This window comes from Rhinolophus sinicus, chromosome 18, assembly GCF_057876585.1.
Source record: "Rhinolophus sinicus isolate RSI-liver-muscle chromosome 18, RSI-T2T, whole genome shotgun sequence".
NCBI lineage: Eukaryota > Metazoa > Chordata > Mammalia > Chiroptera > Rhinolophidae > Rhinolophus > Rhinolophus sinicus.
Genome location: NC_142518.1, coordinates 66,140,659 through 66,150,192, shown reverse-complemented (window position 1 = coordinate 66,150,192; position 9,534 = coordinate 66,140,659). Strand labels below are relative to the sequence as shown.

The window sequence follows — 9,534 nt, the reverse complement described above, 5'->3', positions numbered from 1 at the left end:
GCTTCTGAAGTTCCAATGCTCTTCCTGTGCCAGATTCAGAGCCCGTGTGTTTCAGCAGCTCTGTTTACTCCTGTAGGGATCCTCCAAGATAGGTGGGGACAGGTGTGGGGTGGCTTGTGAGAGGTGGCCCAGAGCAATGGCAGCTCGCCACCACAGCAAGTCCTGCTTTCATGGCTCCCTCACCTTTGCTGGAGCTAGTTGGGCTGCGATTCCATGTCTGCGGACCACATTTCTCAGAACTGCAAATATTCTGTTCTTTTGATCTGACACTGCTACTGTTCCGCTTCTATCACTCGGTAGGTGGGGCCTGGGCAAACTCTGGGAGGGTAGGGAGGGGGTGGCTAGTCTCAGTGCCTATGACTTGAATTCTCTGCTTGGCTGTGAGGGTTTAAAACACCATTTTCAGCTTTCTTCCCTCAGTCTTTGCCTCGAGGTTTCTTCTGTGAGCTTGGGTTCTGTTGTGTTATATGCTGTCCCCTCAGCCCTGTGGGCCATCAGCAGAGCCTTTGCAGTTCAAGTTCTTCCGTCTCCCAAAGCTGCGGTAGTTCTGGAATGCAGCAAGCTTGGAGCACTGAGCTAGGTCTGCGTCCTGAGCCCATATGGCCCCGTCTCCACACTTCTCCCTTCCCTGCATCCCTGCTCGTTCAGTTAGCCCCCTTTTAGAAGATTTCAGTAGTGTGCATCTTAGTCTTGCTGCGCAGGGAGTCCTTTGTGGAGTTATAGTTGTTCAATTTGTTTTAAATTCCATGGGAGAGTTCAAGAGGCTCACCTCACGCCACCATTTTTATGTCGTTGTCCCTTAAATAAATTTTTGATATCGAACCCTTATCAGATGTATCATAGGCAAATATCTTCTCCCATTCAGTGAGATATGATTTTGTTTTGTTAATGGTTTCCTTTGTTTTGAAAATGCTTTATAATTTGATGTAGTCCTATTTGTTTATTTTCTTTTGTTTCCCTTACCTAGGAAGATTTATCATTTCAGGTCTTACATTTAAGTCTTTAATCCATTTTGAGTTTTTTCTTGTATGTGGCATAAGAAGGTGTTCCAGTTTCATTATTTTGCATGTACAAGAGACTGTCCAGTTTTTCCAGTGTCATTTATTAAATAGACTGTCTTTATCCCAATGTAAATTCCTGCTTCCTTTGTCATAGATTAAATGACCATAGAGGTATGGATTTATTTCTGGGCTGTCTATTCTGTTCCATTGATCTATGTGTCTGTTTTTATGGAAATACCATGGTGTTTGATTACTATAGCCTTGTCGTACATTTTGATATCAGGTAGCATGATACCTCCAGCTTTGTTCTTTTTTCTCAGGATTGCCATGGCTAATTGGGGATTTTATGGTTCAATATAAATTTCAGGATTATTTGTTCTAGTTCTGTGAAAAGTTCCAATGGTATTTTGATAGGGATTGCATTGAATTTATATATTGGTTTGGGTAGTATAGACATTTTTACTGTATTATTTCTTCCTAGACATGAGTATTGTATATGTTTCCATTTGTTTGTATTCTTTCATTTCTCTCTTCAATGTCTTATAATTTTCTGAGTCCATGTGTTTTACTTCTTTGGTTAAATTTATTCCTAAGTACTTTTTTTTTTTTGTAAGTGGGATTGTTTTCTCAATTTCTGTTCCTGATAGCTTGTTATTGGGGTAAAAATGCAACAGTTTTCTGTATATTAATTTTGTGTCCTGCTACATTACTAAATTCATTTCTCAGTTCTAATAGTTTTGGTGGAATCTTTGCGGTTCTCTAAAGATAGTATCACGTTATCTGCAAATAGTGACAATTTTACTTATTCATTTCCCATTTGGATGCCTGTTATTTCTTTTTCATGTCTGATTGCTGTGGCTAGAACTTCCAGTACTGTGCTGAATAAAACTGGGGAAAGTTACCATCCTTGTTTTGATCCTAAGAGGAATTCTTTTAGCTTTTCCCTATTGAGTATATTAGCTGTTTGTTTGTCATATATGACCTTTGTTATATTAAGATATATTCAATGTATTCCCACTTTGCTGAGAGTTTTTATCATAAATGAATGCTGGATTTTGTCAAATGCTTTTTGTGCATCTATTGATATGACCATATGACTTTTATTTTTCATTTTGTTTATGTGGTGTATCACGTTAATTGATTTGTGAATATTGAAACAACCTAATATATCAGGAATGAATCCCAGTTGATGGTGATGTATAGTCTTTTATTGTATTGCTCAGTATGGTTTGCAAATAATTTTTGAGGATGTTTGCTTCTATGTTCATCAGGGATATTGGCCTATAGTGTTCTTTTTATTTTTATTTTTTGTAATGTCTTTGTCTGGTTTTGTAACCACAGTAATTGTGGCCTTGTAAAATGAGCTTGGGACCCTTTTCTCTTCTTGGAGTTTTTGGAATAGTTTGAGGGGAATAGGTATAAATTCTTCTTCTCCTTCTTCTTCTTCTTCTTCTTCTTCTTCTTCTTCTTCTTCTTCTTCTTCTTCTTCTTCTTCTTCTTCTTCTTCTTCTTCTTCTTCTTCTTTTTGACTGTTTGGTAAAATTCACCTGTGAAGCTGTTTCAGGAGTTTTGTTTGTTGGGAGCTTGTTGATTACTGATTCAATTTTGTTAGTAGTGATTTGTCTGTTCAGATTTCCTGTTTCTTCTTGTTTTTTTTGAATTTTAATGTATGATGGTCTTTATTTACAACTTTACTGGCAAAAAAGAGGGAAAAGTTTAAAACAGATTAACACGGCATTGCAGCTGATCCTGCCAGATTAAAGAAGTTTCATTTTAAACGTCCATCTAATTGTTAGAAAAGATACAATACTGAATCTGCATATGCAGTTTCCTTTATGAAGTACAGCACTCATATTTTAGGCAGCCTTTTAAACATATAAATACAAAAGAAATAAAATCATTCATTAAAAACTGAATTAAATAAAGGGTACTTTAAATTTAAATTTATGTTTTTCTTGTAACAACACATGCCCAATGAAAATCAAAAGCTGGAAAAGCAGTTACACTTCCTACTTGAGAGGACAGTTACACAATCAATCATTTTCTGCAATGACCATTATATTTTCAATTTATCATGAACTACTCTGAACTTACTATGAGATGTAGCCAAAGTCAGAAGACAAGACGTAGGGAGAATATTCCTTTTTTGAAGGAGAGTGAGCCCTCCAGAATATCAGCATGGGAAATAAACATCCTGTTGAAGAATTCTAGGTGGAAAAAAATTAATGTAGTCAATTTCAACTCATGCTGAGCCAGCTTAATTTTTTTCATTGACTTGTTTGGTGTCATTCTTCTAAATCAAGTGTGTTTAATTCTTCTTCTAGTTCATCCAAATCTTCCCCAGTAAAAAGATTTTCATCAACAGGAACAGCATCGATGGCTCCATTTTCTTGTCCCTCCCCTTCGCTGTCCTCTTCTAAATCACTTCTTTCACCATTTTCAGCCCTACCTCCGGAAGCTTCACTTAATTTGTTTTCATCCTTTTCTGAAGTACATGTGCTGAATCTCTCAAGACTGGCCACAGTAATACCTGTCTCATCCACATCTCTAGGGATGTACAGGCTGAAGTCTATGTCATTTACACTCACTGAATCATCAACCTCATCACCACCTGTCCCCTGGGTATAACGGGTGTCATCTGCTTCCTCGTCATCATCATCAACCAGTTCAGGCCGGAATTCAAACACCTCATGACCACTGATCACTAATGCTTTCCCTGCTTTGAAGTCCGCTTTTCTTCTTTCCATATCTTGCTCAAGTTTATCAATCTTTTCTTGTCTTTTCCTTTTCTTCCAGGCAAGAAAAGATTCTAGAGTAATTTTGGTAACATTTGGACCTAGGGCAGAACGCTCTCTTTCAATGAGATCTTCTAATGAAATTTCATCTTCTTTCTCTTCTTTCTTTTTATCTTTTTTCAACACAAATCCAGGAGGAAGTGCATGACGATACATGCAAATATCACCTCCTCCAGGGCACACCCAAAACCAGCCATATTTGTTGTTTTCAATAGCATCAAGGAAATGCTTGCACACTATTTGAGTTTTTGGTTTTTTCTTTTCTGCCTCACCGTGCTTCTTGTTCACCACTTCTTCCAGTTTTTTCTCGTCCCAATTATCCATAGTATCTTTTTCAAGTTCTTCATCTCTTGCATCAATGTAAACGCTTCGCTTTTCACACTTTCTCTCCGGAGTCAGGTCATGAGAGAACTTACACTTATCTCCTTTAGTACACTGTCCTTGCTTGAAGAATGCACATACCACGGATTTGGGATCTGCACCTTTACTTATTTTTTGAGCAGCAACTACAGGTTTGAACAGCTCATTTAGCTCTTGCAATTCTTTCTTCTTATCATCTTTCTTCAATTTCTTTTCAGCTTCACTTTGTGCTACCTGACGTGGATTTTGTTGACCAAATTTAACTTGATGAGTGACAGCCTTGATAAACTTCTGTTGCTTTGCTCCTTTCTTATTCTTTAGACCAAAAGTTTTGTCTTCAATAATCTTCTCCTTCTTTTTCTGCTCCGCCTTTTTGCTGCCCCCGGCCTGCGCCTGTTTCTTGGGGAGCATCGCGGAGACAGGTGGCCCCGGCCAGACTTAAGCGCAGCTGGACACCGTCAGGGTATCTGTCCCTGCGGCGGGAAAAGGAGGAAGACGCGGGCCGCCGTCGCTGCCGCGCCGCACGGAAAACTAGGCGCCTCCTGTTTCTTCTTGATTCAGCCTTGAAAGATTGTGTGCTTCTAGGAATTTATCTATTTCTTCCAGATTGTTGTGTTTGTTGGCATATAATTGCTCATAGTATTTTCTTAATTTTGTTTTGTATTTCTGTTGTGTCAGTTGTCACTTCTCCCCTTCATTTCTGATTTTATTTATTTGGGTCCTTTCTCTTTTTTTCTTGGTGAGTCTGGTTTATGTTTGTATTTTTTTTTTATCTTTTCAGAAAATAAGCTCTTGGTTTTATTGATCTTTTCTACTGTATTTTAGTCTTTATTTCATTTATTTCTGCTCTAATCTTTATTATTTCCTTTTTTTGTACTAGATCAACATCTTGGCAGAATGGAACCCATTATGTACTAACTGAAACTTGATACTTCTTTTTCCTTTCCTCTCTCTCACCATCATGTGTTAGCTTTACCTCCAGATATTTGCACTCTTCTTAAATGCTGATTTTCCCCCTCCCTCTCTAGTCCTAGTTATCGTGCTTACTAAATCTAGAAATTCATTTATTTATTTAAAACTAACCTTTTCTCTTTGAATTAGGCTTTTCCCATCCATTTCCCATTAATCCCACTGCTAAGATTCTGGGCTATTATTTATTTGTTCCTGACCATGAGTCCCTAAGCCATTGTTTTTGGCCTTCTTGCAATGTACTGCTCATTTTATACAATATGTAAATGTTGGTAGCTCAGATCACTACCCTCCTCTAAGTATTTCACTGAGCTTCTTTTTTGAATTATACCAAGGCTTGCTGTGCTCTACACTTATACGCCCTTGGAATGTCTGCCTATGAAAGCCAGGTAAAGATCATTTACCAGTCAGGCTCACTTCTAGGAAGGTGTCTTGGAGCTGCCTTGGCTTCTCTGTGTGAATCAGGGAAAGTTATGCTATGCTCACTAACAGAGAAAGATGTCTCTTTTTTCCATCTGCCATAAATAGAGCTACCCAATACTGTACTATATACTGTCAATTCTTGTATGTTTGGTACAACTACCGAGACAACCCCCATGGCAAGCTACTTCTTGTATAGAGGAAGAATACACAGAATGTTGCCTGATCTATACATTTCTAGGGTTCCTGTTACTAAGTGTTTTGACAGATGTCAGAGGAAAACTCAAAATATCCTTCATAAGTTAGGGGAAAACATATCTTAATAGAGAGAAAGAAAGAAAGAAAGAAAGAAAGAAAGAAAGAAAGAAAGAAAGAAAGAAAGAAAACTGTAGAAGGATGGACTGTCATAGGGAGACGAAAATCTAAATTCACAAATACAGAATTGAAAAAAACTGGCTAGTCCCAAGCATCACAGACAAAGATCTGAAAGTTATAGTTGATCTCAAGCTAAATAAGATCAAGCAATATACTGCTATGGTGAAAAAAAAATCAGCTTATGTAAAATGTATGAAGTAATTCTTCTATTAGATTGGGGAATCTAACTTTAAGAAAACTGCATATAAAACTTATTGTTACTTATAATCATCACTAATATTTGTTTTACATTGACCAAAGCCCTTTAACGTGTATTATAAGTTTATTTGATCCTGACATTGGCCCTGTGAATTGTTTATTGTTATATTTTCCATTTAACAGAAGAGAAAGCAAAATCAGAAAAGCTAAGTGAAATGCCTGAGGGAATACAGGAAGATCTGGTTATCAATTCAGGTCTTTTGACTTCAAATATCATGTGATTCCCACTAAACCATAGTGTCTCTTAAGGAAAAATAACTGTATGAAGATACTCATATGAAAAATTGTATTTCATATTTTAATATTATTTGGATATTCTCCAAATAATAAGCTGCCCTGGTGAATTTTATATAGAAGCAGATTTGTGATAAACCAATTCACAACTGTTTGGAAGGAACCTAACTGCATAAAGGGAAATACATTTAAACACAGTTATCAAAGTGTATAACACAATGATTCTGATCCTAATTGTATAAAGGGAAGTACATTTAAACACAGTTATTGAAACATGTAACGCTGTGATTCTGAACTTGATCAAACCACTGAAATAGTTATGGGAATAGCAGTTGTCAAGGGAACTGTGGCCTACAGATTGGAAAAATAGGTCCCATGGAAAGGAAAGAATTTGGGGTTGTTTAATTAGCAAGAGACAAAGTGAAAGAACTAATCTTGGTCTTCATAAGAAAGGTTTTATAAATAGGAATTTTCTCAGTTATTTTCTCTGCTCAGAGATGGAACTGTATAAAATCTGCTTGATTTATTCATTCATTCAAAATTTTCTTTTAACTTTCTAATATGTGCTAGTTACTCTGCCAGAAGTGGGGGACACAAAGATAAGTAGAACATTTCCCCTGCCCTCAAGGGCTCTCTGTTGGGGTGTTGGCAGATGTATAAATAAACAACAGCAATATTATATAAATAGCGTAATAAAGGTATGTGTGCCCAAAATGATGAAGGGCTAAGGGGCTAATTTAATCTAGAGGTGTCAAGGTATGGTTCAGAGAAAGTCTTTTCAGCCAATTTTGAAGCTTGAATAGAACCTTGCTTGCTTAAATTGAAGCCGGGGTCACTTCAGGAAGAACTTTTAAATATTAAGAACTATAATGTCTTAGGAACTACAGAACTATAAGAACTATAATGTCTTAAGAACTATAATGTCTCATTAAAGGAGGTAAAACATTTTTTTTAACCTCAGGAAGATTTAAAGGTAAAAGCAAATTTTCCCAAAGGTGAGGGAATGTACAACATGATCATTTAAGCAAGGCCTCTTCTATCTCTAGTGTTTTCTGATAAATTAAGAACTGATCCTGCATGCACAGAGATTTGCAAAATCAGACAGTAGACATAATGGAAATCATGCAGTGTACCTAACAGCAATTAAAAAAAAAAGGTTCTATTCCCGTTATGCTTTGTTTTTATGTGAATCTGTATTTGAAGAGAAATTAAGTGTGTTTATTTTATTGGAAGAAGATATTCATGTGCTCTCAGCTAAGTAATAACGGGAAACAGTAAAAGGAGGTGGTACTGGGTATGAGACAGTGGGGCTGAGCAGTATGGATGGTGCCAGTGTAATTTATGAAAGAAAAAGAGGATCGTTGCCTCCTGGTGAATTTCTTTTGAAAAAAAATGTGGTTGTGTTAGAAAAACCAAGATAAATCTGGAAGAATGCATCAAAGTAGAGGCTTATGGGGATCACTTTCACCTGAGGATCTTGAATCTCTATCAAAATATGTTTGTATCAAGGCTCAGCTTGCTTTAGAGGGAGTGGATTTCCTATACTTATTAAAACTACGAAAGGCAACACAGTGTAATTATTAAGAGTATAGAATGTGGAACCAGATTGCCTGGGTTTAAATGCTTGTTCTTATTTACTAACAATTGTGCAATCTTGAGCAAGATTTTTCATGTCCCTGTGTCTCATTTCTTTTATCTATAAAATGAGATGATGATCATTAAAAAGTATGTACTTCAAAGGTTCCTTTGAGGATTAAGTTAATATACATAGAAAAATTAGAATACTGCTTGGAGCATGGTAGGTGCCATAAGATATGAGTCCAGCATTTCACAGTTTTCAAACTCCTCCCTCACAACCTTGTGAGAAGGGCTAGCTAGCTATGCAGGTTACATTAATCCCATTTGACAGAGGAGGTTACAGACTCAAAGGGTTGAGTAGCTTGCTTCAGTTCAAGCAGAGCCAGGACTTGAACCAGGCCGTCATGCCTCATTTAGTACTCTTTCCACTTGATCACACTTGTCATTTGGTCCACATTTCTCCCTAGAACCTCCATCCACAACTGAGGAAAATAAATGTGTTTGCCTGTATTCTATTACTGCATAAAAAATTCCACTTAGCTCCTTAAAACATCACACACTTGTTATCTCACCATTTCGATGGGTCAGAAGTCTGGGCACAGCTTAACTAGATTCCTTGCTCAGGGTCTCACAAGGCTGCAGTCAACGTGTTGGCCATGTTGCATTCTCATCTTAAAGTTTAACTACGAAAGAATCTGTTTTCAAGTTCATTCAGGGTATTGGTAGAATATAGTGCCTTGTGGCTGTGGAATTCATGACAATTTTCTTCTTCAAAGGCTTCAGTGGAGAGAGTCTCTGCTGCTTGGAGTCTCCCACTTCAGGGAAAGCCTAGCTCCTCTTTTAAAGGATTCACCTTATTACTGGTAGGTCAGGTCCAACTAGGATAATCTCCCTTTGATTAATTAAAAGTCAATTAGGCACCTTGATTACATCTGAAAAAAAATCCTTTCACCTTACGTAACAGAATCATAGGAAGGAGTGACATCCTATCACCTTTGACATATTTTACTGGTTAGAAGTAGTTTGTAGGTTTTATCCCCCACTCAAGGGAAGGTGATTGCACAAAGGATTACCCATTGGGGGTTACCTGAGAGTATGTCTACCGCACAGCCCATTATTTTAAGATGCTGATAAGAGAGGATAATAATGTACTTTTTAAGATGTCAAGTGATTTTAAAGTCAAAGTCAGGACTTGAATCGGAGTAGATATGAACAAATAGCAATCTGCTCAGGAGGACAGGTTACCACCCCCCATATCACCAGCTTATCTTTCTCAACAGTTTGATTTTCTTTCCCATCTAGGTATGCTCCTGTTCAAGATACCTCACTCCCTGAGCTGCCATTAGATACAGATATACTTTCTTTTCACTTTATAGCCATGGATGTAACAGTTAAAAATATGAGCAAAAACATTAAACCCTCCTTCAGTACAGGCCAATAGAGGATGTGATTGTTTTTTTGGGGGGTGGGCTTCCTTACAATCGTGGCTAAAAGATAAAAAGATGAAATTTTCATAGGGTTAAGCCTCAACTACTCCTTTATAT

General features: G+C 37.2%; 1 pseudogene; it reads right to left on the bottom strand.

Annotated features, from left to right (window-relative positions):
• Positions 1-2,791: 2,791 nt before the first annotated feature.
• LOC109437420 (zinc finger CCCH domain-containing protein 15 pseudogene) lies at positions 2,792-4,689 on the bottom strand (annotated as a pseudogene).
• Positions 4,690-9,534: the final 4,845 nt, after the last annotated feature.